Source organism: Anolis sagrei, chromosome 2, assembly GCF_037176765.1.
Source record: "Anolis sagrei isolate rAnoSag1 chromosome 2, rAnoSag1.mat, whole genome shotgun sequence".
In the NCBI taxonomy this organism is placed as follows: Eukaryota; Metazoa; Chordata; class Lepidosauria; order Squamata; family Dactyloidae; genus Anolis; species Anolis sagrei.
In genome coordinates, this window is record NC_090022.1 from 21,823,397 (window position 1) to 21,848,197 (window position 24,801).

The following is a 24,801-nucleotide window of genomic DNA, read 5'->3' on the forward strand; positions in this document are numbered from 1 at the left end:
CAGCACAGAGACGGACAGAACAGAACAGAAAGGACATCCAGCTTTTTCGTGCCTTGGAGGTTGTGCTTGAATCCAGCCACAGGGGGTGCTGTCGCTCTATCTTCTATGACGAACAGTCACCGGGACTTCCTCCTTCCTTTTGGTCGTTGGGCATTTTCTGGTCTTTTTCTTTATGGTGTTGTAAAATACCCCCCCCCCCCCCCCCCCCAGTTTTAGCAGTATCCAATTTCTGTACTTTCAGCTCAAGCTGTTTTCAAACTGCTTAGGTAAACAGTAAGCAGGGCTGACAGTCGGGAGCTCACGCCAACGCAGAGCTTCAAACTGGCACCCTTTCGGTTGGTAGATCTTATCATTGCTGGTGATTTACCATCTCACTTTGCCAGAGTTGTTCCCAGAAAGTTTCAGACTCATGCATCCTTTAACAGTTTTCTTCATGGAGATTGAATGGAATGATCACTTGGGAAGGACTGCTGTGTCAAAATAATTGGGACAATCCAAATGCAATTTTCAGGTGCAACCTGTCACCAGATGTTGTTTATCCTTCTCACAGGTCTTTAATTGGGAAAATCTGCATGTTAATTTAGTTATAGTGTTTTTTAAAATTTAGGTGTCTATTCATCCAAGGTGTCAGTCCAATGCTTTGGGAAAGGTGGCCTAGAGAGTTGCCCTGTTCTTTTCTTTGTTGGTGCTGCTAGTTGAGGAATCTGACAAGAAATATGTTGGAACTAGTCCTTGAGTTTTCCTTCTAGCAAGTAACAGCATCCTTAAACATTTGTGTTAAAATGTGAATTCTGTGACAGATACAGGTTGAGCATAACAACAACAACAACCACAACTACTACTACTACTGCTACTACTTTATTTTTCTACTCCTCCTTCATCTCCCTGAAGGGACTCGGGGTGGCTTATAGATAGCAGAAAGTGCCTAAAAGAGAGCATAAAATAAAATAAAAACATATAGCATATAAATAACAATTTAAAACTCAAAGCGCACAATAACCTATGGCAACAAGGTACTGTAGAACCTGGCCAAACTCTAAACAAAAGACAAGAGAGTGGAATACTGCAAAATTGTAGCCATGGAACAAGGGCATGTGAAGAAGTGCAGTGTTATGTCATTATTGCATAAACCACTAAGGACTAGATCAGTGGTTGGCAACCTGTGGGCCCACAGATGTTTTGGCCTTCAACTCCCAGAGATCCTAACAGCTGGTAAACTGGCTGGGATTTCTAAGAGTTGTAGACCAAAACACCTGGGGACCCACAGGTTGAGAACCACTGCACTAGATTCCCTTCCCCCCAAGTCAGGAATGACTTGAGAAACTGCAAGTCGCTTCTGGTGTGAGAGAATTGGCCATCTGCAAGGACATTGCCCAGGGGACGCCAGGATGTTTTAATGTTTTACCATCCTTGTGGGAGGCTTCTCTCATGTCCCAGCATGGGGAGCCGGAGCTGACAGAGGGAGCTCATCTGTGTTCTCTCCAGATTCGAACCTGCAACCTGTTGGTATTCAGTTCTGCCAGCACAAGGGTTTAACTCACTGCCCACCATTCTCAAAACATTCTAAAATACTTCAGAATTGCCCACGTACATAATTGAAATCGTGCTAAGTTTCTTTTTTAACGGTTCAGTGTACACAAACATTCATGTTCAGTTATTAAAAATGATTTTCAGGCTCTTTCTTTGGAAGCTTTTAAACAGAGACTGGATGGCCATTTGTCAGGGGTACTTTGAGTGTGCTTTCCCTGAAGATTTGGACTGGATGGCCCATGTGGTCTTTTCCAACTTTATAATTCTGTGATAATGTTTATACTTGGATCACATCTCCAAAATCATCCATGATTTATATATATGCAAATACAGGTATCCCAAAATCCAAAATACTTGGTCCCAAGCATTTCAGAGTAGGGATAGTTGAACTTGTACAAATTAACTACATGTGCATATAAATACTTTGTTACCAATGGTTTTTATATTGTGTTTCCCTGCCTACTACAGTACTATGAGATGCCTGAAACCAAGCATTTATACCGGCTGCACTCTTGCAACCTATATCATAATAATCACTATCAGTGACTGAATGTTTAACAATAAAATACTAGAAACTCTTAGAAAGAGTAGATAAGAAGCTTGCACGCTTATAGCATAGGTCTAAGGAATACTTCTGTTTGTGGAGGTTGGTGAGCAGATAATTCCTCAGACCACTTTCCCTATGTGTGAATCATACAGACACCTTGGCTGGAGTCATGCACGATGGGAGGGGATTTGAGCTTGGCTTTGTGTTCTTGGCACAAGGGCCAAGTGGTGAAGCAAAGAGAACTGGTGGTTGGCCAGATAGGTGTGTACCAAAACTCTAAAAAAAGAAATGGTGATATAACCGACAGTAGTCTAAATATATCCGTGAGCTAGCATGATGTATGTTGTTAACATAGTAATATCTGGCTATTGATTGATTGGTTGATTGATTGCATTTCTATGCTGCTCTTCTCGCCCCTGGGTCAAACTTATGCCACATGTGTCAAACTGGTTATTCCTTATGCCACATGTGTCAAACTCAAGGCTTATGGGGCAAATCCGGCCAGCTATGTCATTTTATGTGGCCTTCCAGATGCTGGACTACAGCTCCTCATTAAACATCATGACTAGATCGGATGGGAGTTGAGATATAGTAACATTTGGAAAGCTGCAAGTTTTTTTTCTGATTAGTCAGGAGAGTAAGGTTTGAATTGAGATACAAGGTTTGTGGATATGATATCTGACTTTCCTCAGACTCAGCTACAGGTATTACTGGGTTGCAGTTCCCATTATTCCCAGTCCACATGAAGGATATTAAAAAGGATGGGAGTTGATGTTCAATAACACCTGGGGATCCAAACTGGGTAAAAATTAAAAAAGCACAAACCACTGTAAAAAATATAGTTGGCTCTCTATCCATGGATTCTCCATTCATTCAGATTCGGAGGCAATCATAAGGTTGATGTGCTGTTCAGTGAAAATGCAGTATTATAATTATGTTTATGAATGTGGCCTTTTAATCATGTAACAACCAAACATAGATATCTGATTTTTGAGGTACAGTTTTTTTTATCGTGTCAGAAGCGACTTGAGAAACTCTTAAGTTGCTTCTGATGTGAGAGAATTGGCCGTCTGCAAGGACATTGCCCAGGGGACACCCGGATGTGTTACTATCCTGTGGGAGGCTTCTCTCGTGTCCCCGCATGGGAAGCTGGAGCTGACAGACAGGAGCTCACCCTATCTTGAGGTACACTAAGGTACAGTGAGATCATCCAGTGAAATATTTTTGCTGTAATTTAAGATATAGGCTAAAATACCTCGAAGGCACCAGATCCTATATGATCTTGGAAGCTAAGCAATATCAACCCTGGTTAGGAATTGGGTGGGGTCTGATAGGGGATATGTGATGTTGTAGGTTATATTTCAGAGGCAGAAACTGGAAAAATCGTCTTTGAATATCCCTTGTCTTAGAAAACCCTATTTATTGGGTCACCATAAGATAATATAAAAGGGTAAAGGTTGTCCCCTGACATTGTCCAGTTGTGTCCAACTCTGGGCGGTGGTGCTCATTTCCATTTCTAAGACGAAGAGCCAGCGTTGTCTGTAGATACCTCCAAGGTCATGTGGCTGGCATGATTGCATGGAGTGCCGTTATCTTCCTGCCAGAGTGGTACCTATTGATCTACTCATTGCTAGGTTTGGCTGGGGCTAATAGCGGGAGGTCACCCTGCTCTCCGGATTCGAACTTGTGACCTTTCAGTAAGCAAGTTCAGCAAGTCAGTGGTTTAACCCACTGTGCCACTGGGGACTCCTATAAGATAACATGGAGTCATACAATTAGAAGAGACCACAAGGGCGGCCTAAGCTAAACCTCTACCAGACAGGGACATACAATCAAAACATTGTTTAAAAGCATTCAAAGAAGGAGACTTCAAGACAGCTTATTCCAGTGTCAAACAGCTTTTATTGTCAGGAAGCTCTTCCTAATATTTAGGTGGAATTTCTTTTGCTGTAGTTTTAATCCATTGCTCCGCATCCTAATCTCTGGAGCAGCAGAAACCACTGTTCTGGAACATGGCCATACAGCCCGGAAAACTCACAACAACCCGAAGTGACTGTTAGTTTAATATTAAATCTCAGGATATACGTGTGTATGACTTCAAGTCACCTTTCATCATGTTTAAATATCTCAAAGGATACCATACTGAGGAGGGAACTAGCTTGTTTCTCAACTTTCCAAATGCGTTGACCTCTTAATACAGTTACGCATGTTGTGGTGACCTCCCAACCATAACACTATTTTTTGTTGCTACTTCATAACTGTCATTTTGCTACTCTTATGAACGGTCATGTAAATATTTGATATGCAGGGTGTATTTTCATTCACTGGACGAAATTTGGCACAAATACCCGATACACCCAAATTTGAATACTGGTGGAGTTGATTTTGATTTTGTCATTTGGGAGTTGTAGTTGCTGGGATTTATAGTTAACCTACAATCAAAGAGCATTATGAACTCCATCAATGATGGAATTAAACCAACCTTGGCACACAGAACTCCCATGACTAACAGAAAATACTGGAAGGGTTTGGTGAGCATTGACCTTGAGTTTTGGAGTTGTAGTTCACCTACATCCAGAGAACACTGTGGACTCAAACAATGATAGATCTGGACAAAATACTCAATAAGCCCAATTGTGAACACTGATGGAGTTTGGGGAAAATAGACTTTGACATTTGGGAGTTGTAGTTGCAGGGATTTATAGTTCACCTACAATCAAAGAGCATTCTGAATCCCACCAACAATAGAATTGGGCCAAACTTTACACACAGAACCCCCATGATCAACAGAAAATACTGTGTTTTCTGATGGTCTTTGGTGACCCCTTTGACACTCCCTCATGACCCCCCAGGGGTCTCGGACCCCAAGTTGAGAAAAGCTGTTCCAGAAGCATTCTCTGCTGACGTTTCTTACTTTTTGCATACTGGGGGGCAAAGAAGCAACTTTTTGTTAAGCTCCTTAGCTCCATAGTTTCTTCTATTTTGCCATAATAGCAAATTCTGATTTGCCACATATCTAATCTCTCTATTTGCATAATAAAATGCAATAATAATAATAATAATAATAATAATGGTTAAGGGGAGTGTATATACAAACCTGAGGCTTGTTGCTTCTTGTATGTCTAATGATCAAACTATATTTAACTGTACGCTGGAATATAGCCAGTGTCTGGCAACAACATAAATATATTTTTAGAAGTCAACAATATTTTTCTTTCGGAGCGAGTGTTTATGATATTGAGGGTTATTGACGCATCTAAGCCTGTAATTTCAAAATATTCTCTGATGAGGAAGTAAGGTATAGTAAAGATACATTAATTGGGATTAGGGACATAAGACCTGTACAAAAGTGGAAAAACCATGCATTAAAAAAATACTGGTTTTTTAAAAATACAAATACCTATTTAAGAATCTCTAGGTTCTTCATAAAGCTATGGTCAACATCCACAGTAAGATGAAGGTTATGTTATATGGAGGACCTAGGTCAGGCATGGGCAAACTTTGGCCCTCCAGATGTTTTGGACTTCAACTCCCACAATTCCTAACAGCCTCAGGCCCTTTCCTTTCCCCCCTCAGCCGCTTCAGCTGTGGGGGAAAAGGAAAGGGCCTTAGGCTGTTAGGAATTGTGGGAGTTGAAGTCCAAAACATCTGGAGGGCCAAAGTTTGCCCATGCCTGACCCAGAGCTTCCTGGAAAGAACATTATAATCAAATCTTCAAAACTCAAGCCGCACATGTATAGGGTCGACTATATTGGTTGCCTGGGTGCAAAAAAGAGAGGCGAAAGAAAAGTGGTTTATGTGTGTTCCTTAATTCTTTTTTCCTGCCTTTTGTATTCCATAGTTACTTCTCCAGTTAAGTTGCTTTTCCACCTGCCTTTAACTCCAAGACTGGAGAAAAACACATGGCAGAGCAAAAGCAGAGGACTGAACATTGGCACTACCCCAACTCTCTACTTCCGTGTCATCTCCACAAGCACAGACATGCAGCTTTGCCCCCTAGAAAAATGCACATAACTGGGATTCTTTTGCTGGCCTCTTTTCGGCTTTATTTGTGTGCCATAGAACATGTTTATTTGCATCTTGTCCTGGGAGAAAGACAGGATATAAAATTCATTAATAACTTCAGGTTTTTAAAATCATGTCAGAAGTGACTTGAGAACATTCTGCGAGTTGCTTCTGGTATGAGAGAATTGGCTTCTCTCATGTCCCTGCAAGCTAGAGCTGACAGATGGGAGCTCACCCTGTCACACAGGTTTGAAGCCGGCAACCTTCGGGTCAGCAACCCAATCTTCAGGTCAGCAGTCCAGCTGGCATAAGGGTTTGACCCATCGTGCTACCGTGGCTCCACAATAACTTCAGTCAGGCTGGCTAAAGTAAGCAACCAGCTATGGGTGAATGTACACGGCAGAATTAATACAATGTGTTGTTGAAGGCTTTCATGGCCGGAATCACTGGGTGGTTGTGTGTTTTCTGTGCTGTATAGCCATGTTTCAGAAGCATTCTCTCCTGATGTTTTGCCTGCATCTATGGCAGGCATCTTCAGAGGTTGTGAGGTCATCACAGCCTCTGAGGATGCCTGCCATAGATGCCGATGAAACGTCAGGAGAAAATGCTCCTGGAATATGGCCATGCAGGCTGGAAAACACACAACCGCCTCGAATTAATGCAGTTTGGCACCAGTTGACCTGCCATGGCCCAGTGCTATAGAATCCTGGGAATTGTAGTTTGTGAGGCATTAGCACTTTTTGACAGAGAAGGCTAAAGATTTTGAAAAACTACAACTCCCACAATTCCAGGCTAAAGACTTTGTAAAACTACAACTCCCACAATTCCATAGCATTGAACCTTGACAATTAAAGTGGTGTCAAACTGGGTTGCTGTAAGTTTTTCGGGCTGTATGGCCATGTTCCAGAAGCATTCTCTCCTGACATTTTGCCTGCATCTATGGAAGGCATCCTCTGTGAGGTCTGTTGAAAACTTGGCAAGTGATGTTTATATATCTGTAGAATGTCCGGGGGGGGGGGGGGGGGGGGAGAAAGAACTCTGTCTGTTGGAAATAGGTGTCAATGTTTCAGTTGGCCTTGATTAGCATTTAATTGCCTAGCAGTTTTCAAGGTGTGGCTTGTTAGTGTCTGGGGGGATCCTTTGTTGAGAGGTGATTAGCTGTCCCTGATAGTTTCATGTCTGGAGTTCCCCTGTTTTTGAATGTTGTTCTTTATTTACAGTTACGATTTTAGAGTTTCTTAATACTGGTGGTCAAATTTTGGTGTCAAACTGCATTGATTCTACAGTATGGATTTAACCTATGTCTCAGCCCAGCACCACACTGGAATATTGTGATGCATTCTGCTTGGAGAACCTAACGAGGACCACCATATGATAGAACCATCCAACCTCACTACCTCTGAGGATGCTTGCCATGGATGCAGGTGAAACGTTAGGAGAAATGCCTCTAGAACATGGCCATATAGCCTGAAAAAACCTACAACAACCCAGTGATTCCGGCCATTAAAGCCTTCGACAATACATTGACCCATCCGATTGCTTGCTTTCATATCAGTATTAGTGTTTGCTCTTGCATAGGGTCTAATTTTAGCTTCCTTTCGCTCCGTCCTTGTGCTTTAATGCCCCAGGCTCTGTTTTCCCATCCCAGTGTAATTCCAATATCAGACAGGCAAAGGGGAAAAAAGATTAAAAAGTTTCTTGGGTAAGTGAAGCAAGGGTGGGAACGCAGCCCTGACTTCCCTTTCTGCTCGCATGTCCCTTTTGATCCTAAAGTTAGATTCACCCACTTATCTTGTGTGCTAATAAGGGCAGACATGTGAACAAACAAACATGGTAGCCGCCTTCATGTCTAGGCTGGCTCTGAGATATGTAAAGTACTTTGAACAATCTGAAACACTTTGTAAATGCTAGTTAATCGTTAACCCTTCCCGAATCCTGCGCTCTCCATTCAAATCCAGACTTCTAGCCACTTTGCTAGAATGCAACAGGGAGGCGGGCGTGGAAAGAATGACATTTCAACCCTCCAGGAAACTGAGTGGGAAACATACTTTCAGGGTATTGTTTCCTCTGGAAATGCTTTTCCTTTCTTTTCCTGTTTTTTAAACCGAGCCGCCGAGGCTGTCCCTTTCCCCGTCTGAAGTCAGACAGTGCCGTGGTGTGAAATTCTGGCCGGACCAGAAATGGAGTTTCCAAACCGAATGCGAAGAGTACCTTCGCCACGGGACTGCAAAGGCAATCCTATAATTAGAGAAAGCATTGCTTGGCGGTGACAGTGCGGGGAGGAATTTTTATAGAAGTCACGTAATCCTGTGTGGATCACCCTCCTCAATGGCTTTTCCTTTCTCAAAATTGATTTTCCAGTCAGACAAACAAAAAGGTGACAGTTTAATAAGACGGAAATGTCAAATACGATGGAAATGATGAAATAGTTCTGATTTCAATGTGAAGTCGGGGACTGAAAAATATTTTTGTGTATGTAGCACCAGAAAGCAAAATGTGTATACAGTGGAGGCTGAAGATTAGATTCTGTGATCTGTAGACCCTAATACTTGGTTTTAACAAGAATATATATTCCCCAGGTTCTTTAGAAAGTCTCCATGTGGGATGCATTGTCGAATGCTTTCACAGCCGGAATCACTGGGTGATTGTGTGTTTTCCAAGCTGCATGGCCATGTTCCAGAAACATTCTCTTCTGACATTTCGCCTACATCTATGGCAGGCATCTCCAGAGGTTGTGAGGTCATCACAACCTCTGAGGATGCCTGCCATAGATGCATGCAAAATGTCAGGAAAGAATGCTTCTGGAACATGCAGCCTGGAAAACACACAGCAAGCCAGAATTAATGCACCAGTTGAACTGCCATGGCCCCAGGTTCTTTAGAAAGTCTCCATATGGGATGTATTGTCGAATGCTTTCACAGCCGGAATCACTGGAGTGTTGTGTGGTTTCCGGGCTGTATGGCTGTGTTCTAGCAGCATTGTCTCCTGATTTTGCCTGCTCTGTGGCTGGCATCTTCAGAGGATCTGATGGTGGTAAAGCAAGTAGAGTATATATATATACCTCTGGAATATCCAGTGTGATAATTTTAGAGTTCATGCATATAATAGCCATAGATCACATTTTTGGATTCTATGGAAACAATTGGTAGCAGAATTAGCCTTCTTTCCTACCTTCCTTTCTCTCACTCTATACCTCCCTCAATTCCTTATGCCTTCTCAATAACCCTGCTTACAAGTGTCAATCTATCTATCAATCAGACAGATTAGAAATACAAAATGTATACAAACAAAACATTAACTTTATATTTACACTATATCCACAGCCTGTTTAAAAGTGATCGCTGATTCCCAATCCTTTATTACAGTGGTTCCCTACCTTTTTTTGACCAGGGCCCACTTGCCTGGGGACAACTTTGATGAGGGCCCACTTGACCAGGGCCCACTTGGCCGGGAACCATTTTGATCAGGGCCCACTTGATCGGGGCCCACTTTGACCAGGGCCCACTTGGCCAGGGACCACTTTGATCAGGGACCACTTTGATCAGGGACCACTTTGATCAGGGTCTACTTTGACCAGGGTCCACTTTGACGAGGGCCCACTTGGCCAGCGCTCATTTTGATCAGGGCCCACATGACCAGGACCACTTTGATCAGGGCCCACTTGGCCCGGGAGCACATTGGCTGGGGACCACTTTGACCAGGGACCACTTTGATGAGGGACCAATCTCCAACATTAGTATCAAAAGGGGTGGGGCTGGTCAGCTCTGCAGAAAGGAGCGGAAATAAAATAAAATAAATAAAAAGGAAGGAGATTTGCGGACCAGATTTCAATTCTCGCTGCCCACTCCTGGGCATGTCCCACAGATTGAGAAGCACTGCTTTATTAGATACTTTAAGTAGCTGAAGAAGAAACTTTGTTAATGCAAGATGACGCATGCCAGTGCTAATGGTTGACTGATCTACAGTAGTCAAGTGTATCACTTTACCAAGAAGTTAGCAAAGAGGGAAATTGTTTGCCAGTATTGGGCTTCTAATTATCATAATCTTCATCATCATCATCATTAGTATTTATACCCCACTTCTTCTCTCCCAAAGGAAACTCAAAGCAGTTAACACTAAAATAATCTGTATAGGTTTTACATTGCAAAGAAATTATATTTATTTATAAGTAGCATCACTGATTGTCATTCCTTCTGTGAGCTGCATTTGCTTGGTGGGTCTCACAGCATGCAGTCCCATTTCAGCAAGTCTGACGTGCAGATAATAACCTAGAGGCAATTGTCAGCCACTGTGTCTCTGTTCTACATAAATTTTGCCGAAGTTTCTGCATGAATGACCCATAATAACGCTGAATGGCAGGGGTCACCTTCCACCACCATTCAAGGAAAAGAAGATTCTCCCTTGCTTAGTCGGCAAGTCCCCATTGAATGAATTGCTGTTAGGAACAGCCTATTTAAAAGAAATACAATTATGAATAATAATAATAATAATAATAATAATAATAATAGTAATACTACTACTAGTAATAATAATAATAATAATCTTTATTTATACCCAACCACCATCTCCCAAAAGGGACTCGGGGTGGCTCACAAAGCGCTCAGAGGTGCAAACACAAAATGCAATAAGTATAAACAATAACACAAAAGCAATAACAAGCAACAAACATCATAAAACCCCATTGGATAAAACCAATAAAATACAACAACAGCTGCAGGTATAAAACAAACTGCAATGTATTCACCACTATTTATTTTTTAATTCCACCTGTCTCGTCATGGGAACTCAAGGTGGATAACAATAACCCCACTAGATCATTTAAAAACAGGTAAATACATATACATATGAATACAAAGACTCAAAAATAATGAAATAATTGTGTCATAGATGCACATATTAAAATACAATTAAAATTACATTTAAAAGTTCCATTCATTGAGGTCTGTATAGCCTAGGGACGGTCACTATAGTGGTTTGGGAGTGGGACTACAACTGGATACCAAGTTTCGAGTCCTTGCTCAGCTACGGATATCCATTGGGTGATCTTGGGCAAGTTACAATCTCTCAGCCTTAGGAGAAGGCAAAGGAATCAGTTTTGATAGGAAAACCCTGTGACAAGGTCTCAATAAGATGTAAAACAACAACAGTTGATCTTAGGAAACTGTTCTGGCTAACAGATATACAATGGATTTTCTCTACTGTTCCATAACCTCCAACTGACTTGATTTTGCAGGCACTATCCCGATAGTAATTCTCCGCCATCCCTTTTTCCAGCTGTTTTTGAAATATGTCCCAGTTTCCCCCTTTTTCTCCCCCTTTGTCCCTTCCCAAGTTCTAAAAGAAGTAGGAATTACGTAGACCAAATCTTCCTCATCCAGAGTACTTCATTCTGTTAACTTCCCATTTCATCTTGTGGAGCCTCCGGTAGTGCAGTGGGTTAAACCGCTGAGCTGCTGAACTTGTTGACCGAAAGGTTGCAGATTGAAACCGGGGAGCGGTGTGAGCTCCTGCTGTTAGCCCCAGCTTCTGCCAACCTTGCAGTTCGAAAACATGCAAATGTGAGTAGATCAATGCGGGACGGTAACGGCACTTCATGCAGTCATGCTGGCCACATGACCTTGGAGGTGTCTATGGACAACGCCGGCTCTTTGGCTTAGAAATTGAGATGAGCACCAACCTCCAGAGTCGGACACGACTGGACTTAATGTCAGGGGAAAACCTTTACCCTTTACCTTCATCTTGTACTCAAGTTATAAATTAGGAAACAACAAACCAGCTTTATTTGGAGGAAGGAACTGGCAAAACCACCTGTGAGTTTTCCTTGCCTAAGAAAACCCTAGGAAACCCCTGGAGTTGCCATAATTTGACAGCGAACTTGGAAGGCATTTTTTTCCTCTTTTCCAAGTTTATAGTCTATGTCATGGGACTATGTCATGGGACAAGCTCTTCCGAGCAAATGAAGACAAGATGAAAGAGAAAGATGAAAGGGTGAGCCAATTAATCGCATGATATAGACGAGCATCGATGTTCTGATTGGCTGTTGGTTTATGCGGCTGGATCACGAGAGATTATGTCATAATTTCAGAGTTTCCAGTTCATTTTAGAAAAGAACGTGTTGGTACAATCGGGGCTGATCTTGTGACGCGTGGCACAGAAAGAGGAAAAAGCAAAGGAAAAAGCATTTGGAATCAATTTGGCCATAGTGGCAGGAGTAATATTAGTGCAGGAGTCATATTAGTGTGAAATAAAAAAAAGAAAGTAAATGGGGGAAGCATGAGTAAATATGAAATATTCTAGTACTGAAAACAAGTGTTACTAAATAAATATCCATGTGGAGTTTCTAAAAGTGTGTCACTAATTTTTAGCCTTTTTTGAGTACATCAAGCAAGCATTTGTGAAGAAGTGATATTCAATCATTGCTTGCTAAGGAAACGTGTCAGTTATGTGACTAAAGTAGCTCAGAGCTGGAGAAGTTATATAAGGGCTGAATGAAAAGTAATGCCTCCACCTTCATAACTCCTCAACAGATGGCAGTACTGGTATGTGGCAGGTACTGGCTTGTTCAGTAGACTCTCCTCTACAGTTCCATTTCAATGGGAAGCCTTAGCATTGAATGGTTGTGTTGTTAAAATGCGAAGTATGGAACCCTGTTGGTCAATGTGACTTAAGCAACATGCAGTCATTGAATTCTTGACAACAAAAGGTGTCACCACAAAGGAGATTCACCAGAAATCAAGCTGTTTATGGTGATTGTGTTGATGTGAGTACTGTGTGTCGTTGGGTGACTATGTTTAAAGATGTTGAGGTGGAAACATCTGACTTGTGTGACAGACAAAGCGTTGGACTCCTGTGACAGCAACCACTGAGTTTCACAAGCAAAAGGTTGACAGATTGGTTCAGGATGATCGTCGTATCACTCAGAGAGAAATTTCAAGCATAATTGGCATTTCACAAGAACGTGTGGGTCACATTATTTCTTTGCTTGGTTATAGGAAGATCTGTGCACGATGGGTTGCGGAAACAGAGTGTCAACTTCTTCCGTGACAGCTTCATGGAGATTTCTCTCTATAGCATGGACTGATAAAAAGACAAATAAATGGGTCCTAGAGCAAATCAAGGCTGAATTTTCCCTAGGAGCCAAGATGATTAAATGGAGACATTCATATTTTAGATATCTCACATGAAGACAGAACACATTAGAAAACAGAATGATTCTTGGAAAGGTAGAAGGCAGTAGGAAAAGAGGAAGACCACGTTCCTGGTGGATAGAATTAATTTTGGAAGGCATGGCCTTGAATTTGCAAGACCTGCACAAGCTATTGATGACTTGGAGGTCTCTCATTCATAGGGTCACCGTAAGTCAAAGTCAACTTAATAACAACAATAACTTAACAACAAATAAAAATAGTAAATAAACTTGACAGCAAAGCTTTATCCAAGGATTGAGTTTATCCAACTCACTCAAGGAAGGCATAGCGCTGAGTTTGCAAGACCCAAGCAGAGCTGTTGATGGCAGAGTGCCTCAGAGAGCTCTCATTCAAAGGGGCAAAGTTGACTTGACTACAGTTAGCAGCAACAACAAACATTATACTTGGATAGACTCAATCAAGGAAGCCATAACCCTGAATTTGCAGGAACTGCTGATAAGAGGGTAACTTGAAGGCCTCTCATCCATAGGTTCACCATAAGCCAAAGTTCACTTGAAAGCTGTTAAGAACAAAAACATGAGCTTTCTTCCCAGTTGTTGTGAACTTACAAAGTTCATGATTTTACCTCTGCATGTGTTTACACATCTCCTTTATAGCTAGAAAATTTTTTTTCCCCCTTTAGGTATGGTTTTTATGTGTTTTTAAAAATATAGCCTTGCATATCCATATCTTTCGCTCTCGCTGGTGAGGAATGTTCTGTGCTCATGTAGATAAAACATATTGCTAGAGGCCAGCTTAGCTCTAGCTGTGCATGCTAGAGGGTGTCAGGACCATGGGGCCAGATGAGGATGATGAGGAGCAGGGTTTCTTCCTAGCAGCAGAATATCAGCCTCAGGAAGAGGAACAGCCTGAATCTACTAAGGCTCGGTAGATCAGGTCTCTCCAGGAATGGAAACACCTGAGCTGGCTCAGGAGTAGGAGGAAGAACAGATGTTGGCTCGCTCCAGCTCAGGGTCGATGCCATACAGCTGTGAATGTATATATAGTCCAGTGATTCTCAACTGTCCTAAAGCCGTAACTCCTTAATACAATTCCTCATGTTGTGGTGATCCCCAACCATAACATTATGTTCATTGCTACTTCATAACTGTAATTTTATTGCTGTTATGAATTGTAATGTAAATATCCAATGTGCAGGATGAATTTTCATTCACTGGACCAAATTTGGCTCAAATACCCAATATGCCCAAATTTGGGACTTGTAGTTGCTGGGATTTATTGTTCACCTGCAATAAAAGAGCATTTTGAGCTCCACCAATGATGGAATTGAACCATTCTTGGCACACATAATCATAGAATCATAGAATCATAGAGTTGGAAGAGATCTCATGGGCCATCCAATCCAACCCCCTACCAAGAAGCAAGAAAATTGCATTCAAAGCACCCCTGACAGATGGCCATCCAGCCTCTGTTTAAAAATAACTCCCATGACCAGCAGAAAATACTGGAAGGGTTTGATGGGGATTAGCCTTGAGTTTTAGAATTGTAGTTCACCTACATCCAGAGAGCACGGTGGACTCAAACGATGATGGATCTGGACCAAACTTGGCATAAATACTCAATATGCCAATACTCAATGTGAAAACTGGTGGAGTTTGGGGAAAATAGACCTTGACATTTGGGAGATGTAGTTACACCTGCAATCAAAGAGCATTCTGAACTCCACCAACGATATAATTGGGTAAACTTCTCACACAGAACTCCCATGACCAACAGAAAAGAATGTGATTTGTGATGGTCTTTGATTACCCCTCTGAGACTCCGTCATGACACCCTCCCCCCAGGGGTCCTGACCTCCAGGTTGAGAAACACTGGTCTAATCGATTGGCCGAAAGAAGAAAATAGTAGCTGCAAAGGTTTATCAGGAGCTGCAAAAAAGGCTGGTGTTTGGAACAGTTGACTGCTGGACACAATCATTATTTGGTACTACAGCTGTGAATCCTGGGTGTCCTTGGACCTTGAACTTTTGGGACTACTCTTGTGGATATTGGACTTGTGCTTTAGTCCTTGGACTACATTTGGACATTAGACCTATGCTTTGAACCCTGGACTATGCCTTAGATATTGGACCTGTACTTGCTACAAACTTCTGTGTATTTAGACCCCTTGGAAGGGACATTGCAATTGGCTTGCTTGCTTCTGTTTACTGGACTGCTTTTGGTGTTAAATTCTGGACTGCCTCTGACTACTCTTAGTGCAGACTGCTGACAGAGGGCAGAAATATTTAAAGAATATAAAGGGAGTAGTAAGTTATGTTAAGTGGGGATTTTTTTTTTTTGGCCTGTGGAGCGGAGGAGATAAGTTCAGCCTGTCTGAGAAGCTGGCAGAAGTATTTGAGCAAATGCAAAGGGTTAGGCAGTTTATAAGACATTTTTTCATGGATCAGCAGTTTCTGGAGAAGACAAGAAGCAGTTCAGACTGGAAAAGAGATAGGGATTACTTGTTGTTGTACTGGTTGGGTGGATGCAGATACAGTTGACCGTGTTGTGCAAAGTCAAAGCATGCTCCCCTCCCTTTTGATCGTCTGGTTGCAAATAGAGAACAATAAGCTTTTGCTTAATGAGTGGTTTGGATCCTCTGTATCTAAAATTTATCTTGACATGCAAGTCATGCCTCCTTGGCAGAGCAAAGCCTGGAGCCGGTTTTGTTGGAATGAGCATAAGGAGGGTTGGAAAGGCGCCATTCTGGAGGGACACAGAGAAAGCAGAAAACATGTGTGACCGAAGTGAGAACAAGCTGTTAAATCCTCATACAGTTGGGCCAAAATCAGATCTGTTCTCACTGACATGCATATCTGCTCAACATATATATACTGTTTAAAAATCAGGTGAAAGTAATGGGGAGAGTTTTCAATTTGCTTTGTTTTTCTGTTGAGTATGATTTACTTAGTGGGCTTCCATGGCCAAGTGAGGATTTGAACCCTCATCTCCAGAGGCATAGGGTGCATCTAGACAATAGAATTATTGCAGTTTGATACCACTTTACCACCATGGCTCAGTGCTATGGAAGTCCTGGGAGTTGTAGTTTTGCAATGTCTTTTGCCTTCTTGGTCCAATAGTGCTGGTGCCTCACCAAACTACAGATCTCATGGTTCTGTAGCATTGAGCCCAGCGGATCAAATGGTATCAAATTGCACTCATTCTACAGTGTAGATGCACCCATTGTCCAGTGCTCACCATGCTGGTGATGAGACACTTTTGGCAAATGATTCAGCCTGCAATTTCTTGTAGATTTATCCAGCAGGGCAATGGAAAGAGATAGTGAGATTTGTGTGGGCCACGGTTGGTCTAAAAGGTGGATTTCTAAAGATGGTTGAAAGTCTAGCTCCAGTTTTTCAGTTTTTTGTTTTGCTCAAAAAGTTTTTTTGTGGCCTAGCACCAACCAATTTCCCAAGAAGGAAGGAAGGAAAGAAGAAAAAAGGAAGGAAGAATGAATGAAGGAAATAAAAAAAGAAGGAAAGAAGGGAGAGAATGAAGGGAAAGAAGGAAAGAAGGAAGGAAGGAAGAAAAAGGAAGTAAAGAAGAAAAAAGGAAGGAAAGAAAGAAGGAAGGAAGGAAAGAAGGAAAGAAGAAGGAAGGGAAAGAAGGAAAGAAAGAAAGAAAGAAGGAAGGAAAGAAAGAAAGAAAGAAAGAAGAAGGAAGGGAAAGAAGGAAGGAAGGAAAGGAGGAAGAGAAGGAAGGAAATAAGAGAGGAAAGAAGGAAGGAAGGAAGGAAGGAAGGAAGGAAGGAAGGAAGGAAAGAAAGAAGGAAGGAAAGAAAGAAAGAAGAAGGAAGGGAAAGAAGGAAAGAAAGAAAGAAGAAGGAAGGAAGGAAAGGAGGAAGAGAAGGAAGGAAATAAGAGAGGAAAGAAGGAAGGAAGGAAGGAAAGAAAGAAGGAAGGAAAGAAGGAAAGAAGGAGGGAAAGAAGAAGGAAGGGAAAGAAGGAAGGAAAGAAGAAGGAAGGGAAAGAAAGAAGGAAGGAAATAAGAGAGGAAAGAAGGAAGGAAGGAAAGAAGGAAGGAAAGAAAGAAGGAAGGAAAGAAAGAAAGAAGGAAGGAAAAGTTAATGTAGTTTGCATTAATATAGTTTCATACCACTTTAACTGATGTAGCTCAATGTTATGGAATCTTGGGATTTGTCGTCTGGTGAATCACCAGCCCTCTTTGGCAGAGCCAGGTGAAGACCTTGTAAAACTACAACTCCTGTGACTCTATACCATTGAGACATGACAGTTGAAGTGATGTCAAACTTAGATGCACTGCTAGACAATGTGGTACCAACCCATGGCATGTTATGAGGGGGAAATATTCCGGTTCTCCCCATCAGAAGAAGCAATGTTATGGAGTATTTAAAGTATTGCCTGCTCATGGAAAAACTCTTTTAACAGTGTAGCTGAAAGGCTTGGGCCCCAAATCCATCTCTTCAAGTGGGTCCTAGCTTAAAGTCTATTGAATCTAATGGTTAATTTATTGCTGGCAGCCAGTCAGGACCGTGGGGCATCCACTGGCTTTGCAGCTCCCCACCGCAGGCCAGTTAAGCTGGGCTGGCACTGGGAGTCCAGCTGCCACGCATTCCCACCGCATATCTGGGATTCCTTGCCTTCCTTGCCCCTTTCCTACATTTTGCCTTCCCTCCTTCCCGTCCAGAGATCCCTGGTTTGCAGAGGGTTAAAAGCCAGCTGGGCAAATTGAGGACACTCTTCTCAGCGGCAGGGCAGCCAGGCGCTCAGGAGAAGGGGGCAAAAGGAACACATAATTGGTTAGATGCCAAATTGCTAAGTACCAGTGCTTCATCGATACCCTATTAATCCTAGCCAGGTTAAATATGAGATAGACTTTTTAGCGGTATTCTTTAAGTCAAGAGCTTTGCGCAGGGACACCATTGCAGATTCAAGTGGATTTTAGTCTCAGGTTTTGGATGGGGGAATAGGAGGTGCATTGCCAAGTTTAAAGATCTTGCCATTGTTGTGTGTCTTGAAGTCATTTCGGATGTCTGGTGAGCATACTGCAGGATTTCCTGGACACGATTGAATCATAGAATCATAGAATCAAAGAGTTGGAAGAGACCTCATGGGCCATCCAGTCCAACCCCCTGCCAAGAAGCAGGAATATTGCATTCAAAGCACCCCTGACAGATGGCTATCCAGCCTCTGTTTAAAAGCTTCAAAGAGGGAGCCTCCACCACACTCTGGGGCAGAGAGTTCCACTGCTGAACGGCTCTCACAGTCAGGAAGTTCTTCCTCATGTTCAGATTGGGTTCGTTTTCCTTCCTCTGAGGCTCAGGGAATGTGATTTGCTCTCTGGTTGTAGAATAAACCATAACTCCCACTATGGTGAGTCTGTCCCCTCAAACCCCTCCAGTAGGTTGAGTTAGTCATGGGAATTCTGTGTGCCAGGTTTGGTCCAGGTCCATCATCGGTGGAGGTCACAGTTTCTCTGGTTGTGACCTCCCAAAAAAGAAGGCCAGTTCCCTCCAAACCCCTCCAGTAATCATTATGTGTTCCAGGTTTGGTCCAGATCCATCGGTGTTTGGGTTCACAGTGCTCTCTGGATGTACGTAGGTGAACGACAACTCCCCCAAATACAGGTGAATTTTCCTCAGAGACCTTCAGTATTTTTTGCTGGTCATGGGGTCTCCGTATGCCAAGTTAATTCCTGGTCCATCATTGGTGGAGTTCACAGTGCTCTTAGATTTTTAAAAAATCCAGCTAGAGGTAGCATGAGGAAGAAGGCTGAGCAGATATAAAAAAGACTTTGTAAAAAAGAGCATATTTGTCAGTGGCTTTGTTAACGGAGATATGCCTGCAATAACCTTTTGAGTTGAGGTGGATTATTCTAGACTTAAGAGATGCCTACCCAAGCACTTTAATTATTGTAAATACGTCCATCATGGTTATTTATCTGTTTGAAGAGCTGATCTTGTTTGGGAGCTTAATTGAAATTTTTCTTAAAGGTTACTCTTGAAGGGCCTTGAGTCACAGCAGGAAATGAATCCAATCTGGACAATAATCGGCAATATAGATGCTCAAGAGAAATAATCACCAAGATCAGCGCAAGAGTGGGGAGTGTTCTGCCTTTTATTAAAATGTTCAGTGAACCTCTCATGCACAGGGATGTCTGAACAAACGAGAGCAAATGAGTGCCGTCAAAGAATGCTTTGCTCTCTCTCTGCTATGTAGTTCAATGATTGATAGATAGGATTGGGAGTGTCCAAAGGTGACTTTCAAGCAGGCTGTCTTAGAGTACATCTACACCAGGTATGGGGAAAACCAGGTCCAGGGGCCAGACATGGCTCCTTGAGCTCTTTTTCAGGACCTCTTCTCTCTCACCATCATATCCTTCCTTCTCTCTTTCCTTCCTCCTTCCCTTCCTTGCTTCCCTCCCTCTTCCTCCCTCTCTCCTTCTTTCCCTTCCACTCTTTCATCCTCCTTTCCCTCTTTCCTCCTTCCTTCCTTCCTTCCTTCCTTCCTTCCTTCCTTCCTTCCTTCCTTTTCTCTTTCCTCCACCCTCCTTCTCTCCATTCACTTCCACCCTCCCTTACATCACCGGTGGCTGGGAGGGCCTTTATACAATTAAAACTCGTGCGCCAGCTGCGACCATATCTCATGAAGTCTGACTTGACCATGGTGGTCCATGCCTTAGTTACTTCTAGACTGGACTATTGCAATGCACTCTACATGAGGCTTCCCTTGAAGACGGCCCGGAAACTCCAATTAGTCCAACGTTTGGCAGCCAGACTATTAACTGGGGTGAATTACAGGGAGCTGCCAACCCCCCTGTTTAAGGAGCTCTACTGGCTGCTGTTCATCTTCTGGTCCCAATTCAAGGTGCAGGTTATCACCTATAAAGCCCTGAATGGTTTGGGACCTGCCTACCTTCGTGACCGCATCTCCGACCATAAACCTGTTCCTTTTGCTCTTTCCTCCATCTCAGGCAGGAATGAGGGAGAGAACCTTCTCCACTGTGGCCCCCAGCTTTGGAACTCGCTACCTGGTGAGATTAGGCAAGCCCCCACCCTAGCAGCCTTCAAGAAAGATCTGAAAACTTGGCTTTTCCGATGTGCCTTCGGAGAGTGACCATATATCCCATTTCTGTCCTCTCCACCTACAGTGTTCTCCTCAAGATGTACTTTTCCCCCGTCCTTAATATAGGCCTAACTCCACTGTTCGTCCTTTTCAGGCTCCTCCTGTACACATACACTCCCCCTCCCCCTATCTCATCCAGGGTTTTATCATTTTATCTTGTCATTTGGCCTGCCCATTGTGTTCAACTTTTCATTATGTTATTTTGCACTGTTTATTTTATCTTGTTACTTTATGTATTTTATTGTGATGTAATTTTTCGTTGTTTTGTACTTTATTTTGCTGAACTTTGTCTTTGGGCTTGGCCTCATGTTAGCTGCCCCGAGTCCCCTTGGGGAGATGATGGTGGGGTATAAATAAATAAAGATGATGATGATGATGATGATTATTATTATTATTATTTGAAACACAACAAGATGAGTCCACAGCAGACACTCTGCTGGCTGTAGTATTGGATCACACGTTGGACACTTCCCAAATGTCTAGGACTGTGTGATGCATCGGCGAATAATGCATGCAGATCCCAGTAAGGTGGCCTTCTGCAGCTGGCAGATGGTAATTTTGTCAGCACCGATTGTGTTTAAGTGCAGGCCAAGGTCTTTAGGCACTGCACCCAGTGAGCTGATCACCACTGGGACCACCTTGACTGGCTTGTGCCAGAGTCTTTGCAGTTCGATTTTTAAATCCTCATATCATGTCAGCTTTTCCAGTTGTTTCTCTTCAATCTTGCTGTCACCTGGAATTGCAACATCAACGATCCATACTTTGTTTTTTAGCACGGTTGTGAGGTCAGGAGTATTGTGCTCCAAAACCCTGTCTGTCTGAATTCGGAAGTCCCAGAGTAGCTTGACGTGTTCATTCTCTGTAACTTTTTCCGGCTTGTGATCCCACCAGTTCTTTGTCGCAGACTGATGGTATTTGTGGCACAAGTATTATTATTATTATTATTATTATTATTATTATTGTTGTTGTTGTTGTTCCTATTATTATTATTATTATTATTATTATTATTATTACATCCTTCCTTCCATCCACCCATTCTTCTCTTCCTTCCTTCCTCCTTTCCTCCTGGGGATGTTTAGCTGGGAGAAGAGAAGCTAGAGAGGGAACATGTGAACCAGGTTTCAAGATTTATAAGGGTGCCCCATTGAGGAGGAAGAGGGGGAAACTGATTTTCTGCTGCTCTAGAGACCGGGCACAAGGGAGCAATGGTTTCAAATGGCAGGGAAAGAGATTCAACTAAAAAGATTAGGAAGATCTTCTTGAGAGTAAGAGCTGATGGAGCGTGGCATAGGCTGCCTTGGAGTGTGGTGGAGTCTCCTTCTCTGGAGGCTTTTCCGCAGAGGCTGTCTATTGGGAGTGCTTTCACTGTGCCTTCTTCATGGCAGGGGGTTGGACTGGATGGCCCTTGGGGGTTTCTTCCCGCTCTAGGACTCTATATCAGGAGTAGGCAATACAGGGTCTAATAGATACACTTTTTCTCTCCTGTCCACCATCTCATCCTAACCAAGGCTAACTCTTTTGCAACTCTTTGCATTTCCCATCTTTCCTTCATTTTCTGTCTCTGAAAGAGAAAAGGAAGGCGAGGAAAGGGCAGGAGGGGATTTGGGGAGAACTCTCTCCCTCCTGGCCCACCCACCCCACTCTGGCCCACCATGCGGCCTCTAAGTTAGAAAGATTGCCCATGCCAGATCTACACTATAGAATTAATGCAGTTTAATACCACTTTAACTGCCATGACTCAATGCTACGGACTCCTAGGAGCTGTAAGCCCCTTCCACAGTGCCATATATCCCAGGATCTGTTCCCAGATTATCAGTTTATCAAATTTGATCCTGGGATATAGGACAGTATAGATCGAGCCATAGTTTGGTGAGGCACCAGCACTCTTTGACAGATAAGTCTAATGACCTTGTAAAATTACAACTCCCATGACTCCATAGCATTGAGCCATGGCAATTAAAGTAGTGTCAAACTATATTAATTCTATAGTGTAGATTTATCCCAAGTTACTATTGACTGGGTTCATTTTCATCATTGTTTTGGGCCCACTTTAACTGCAGCTAGTGGAGTCACACTACATTAATTCTACATTGTAGATGCACCATTACTCTCCTTATAGATCCTGCCCCACACTTTTCATAGCCCTACAATGAAAATCCTATAATCCTCTGATCTCCATCCCTAAGCAATACGGGAACCGCCTTGCACTAGATATCAGATGACTGGACCTCCTTACCCAATATTACCTACACTGGCTTTGTTCAACTAAAGCTCCTTCCACATAGCTGAATAAAATCCCATATTATCTGCTTTGAACTGGAATATATGGCAGTGTGGACTCAGATAACCCAATTCAAAGCAGATATTGTGGGATTTTATGCCTTGACATTCTGGGATATAGGGTTGTGTGGAAGGAACTGGGTGCTTAGAATCACAGGTGCTTTTCTTATATATCAGTAAAGCTTTTTTTCTGTTGGTGGTACTGAAATCAGTGTGTATCTTACAATCAAGTGCGTCTTAGAACCAAAGAAATACAGTAGTTGTCTCAGCCGGGATTTGCGTCTGCAATGCATCATGCAGGGCAGCCTCTGGGTACAAAAGGGGTGCCTGATCAATGCTGTGATTCATCCCCTTCCTCTTTCTCATTGGCACCCCCTACTATGGCTTGTCAGCTGCTGTTTATGGCCTTAGATGGGGCAGCTGTTGGGAGGGACATTCCAGTGACGGATTATGGGAGCAGCTGGCCCAGGGCCCTTGCACACCCACACGCTTTCTCTCCGCAAGTCATTGGTTCAGAAACAGAGGAGGAGGGCTGGGTTCCCAGGAAACTGGAATTTGGGATTCTTGCGCCAACTTCTTAGGGACATGCTGCAGTGCCGTGCAACTAGAGAATGTTGGAGTTTTAACATGTGGCTCTCTCAAGAGGGAATTGCCCTTGAAATGGGCAACATCTTGTTTGCTCCCAGTGATTAGCCCTACGAGGGTACATCTATGCTGTAGAATCAATGCAGTTTGACACCACTTCAATGTATTGTCGAAGGCTCTCATGGCCGGAATCACTGGGTTGTTGTAGGTTTTTTCGGGCTATATGGCCATGGTCTAGAGGCATTCTCTCCTGACGTTTCACCTGCATCTATGGCAAGCATCCTCAGAGGTACCTCTGACGATGCTTGCCATAGATGCAGGTGAAACGTCAGGAGAGAATGCCTCTAGACCACGGCCATATAGCCCGAAAAAACCTACAACAACCCAGTGGCACCACTTTAATTTATAGGAATGCTGAGATTTGTAGTTTGATGAGTCATCGGCAATCTTGCAGACCTAGTTAAAGATCTCGTGGCCACGAGATCTTTAACTATGTTTGCAAGATTGCTGATGACTCATCATTCCATAACGGCATAGATGAGGCATGGGCAAACTTCAGCCCTCCAGGTGTTTTGAACTTCAACTCCCACAGTTCCTAACAGCACTACAAAATAGTACTACCTAAAAGAATCCTACACCCTGTGTGAATGTGGAGCAGAACAGACAACTCTGCATCTCTATGCTTGTCCACTGTGCCCTGCCTCATGTACAGAGGAAGAGTTGTTGGAGGCTACAGACAATGCCATTGCTGTTGCCCGTTTTTGGTCAAAGGATATTTAGCTGCCTGCGCTCCTTCTATTTTTATCAGTTTCATGCTAATTTATGCAATGCTTTTGATACAAAATCTATATAAATAAAAATATAATGTTCGTTTGTGGGATTAACAGAACTCAAAAACCACTGGACGAATTGACACCAAATTTGGACGCAAGACACCTAACAACCCAATGTATGTCCTTCACTCCAAAAAAAAATTGATTTTGTCATTTGGGAGTTGTAGTTATTGGGATTTATAGTTCACCTACAATCAAAGAGCATTCTGAACCCCACCAATGATGAAATTGAACCAAACTTGGCACACACTTCTCCCATGACCAACAGAAAATACTGAAAGGGCAGTGTCCTTTGGTTTTGGAGTTGTAGTTCACCTACATCCAGACATCACTGTGGACTCAAACAATGATGGATCTGGACCAAACTCTACACAAATACTCAATATGCCCAAATGTGAACACTTGTGGAGTTTGGGGAAAATAGAATCTTGACATTTGTAGTTGCTGGGATTTATAGTTCACCTACAATCACAGAGCATTCTGAATCCGACCAATGATAGAATTGGGCCAAACCTCCCACACAGAACCCCCATGACCACCAGAATGGGCCACAGCAACACGTGGTAGGGGACGGCTAGTAATAAAATGATAAAAATAAATGTGCATTTTCCAAATATGTTCCTATCATAGGATGGTTTTTTAAATAGAAAGTATCAGAAACTCAGGGATGCAAGGATGCCCCACTTCATGTTGTATCCATTTGTATGTTTGGCCTGGCAAGTGCCATTCCAGGACAATCTGTGAAAGAAC

General features: G+C 42.8%; 1 protein-coding gene across 2 annotated transcripts in view; it reads left to right on the forward strand.

Annotated features, from left to right (window-relative positions):
* The window catches only part of DDR1 (discoidin domain receptor tyrosine kinase 1), a 79,988-nt gene that overhangs the window by 20,732 nt on the left and 34,455 nt on the right, over nt 1-24,801 (forward strand). The gene's annotated exons all lie outside the window — the stretch shown is intronic.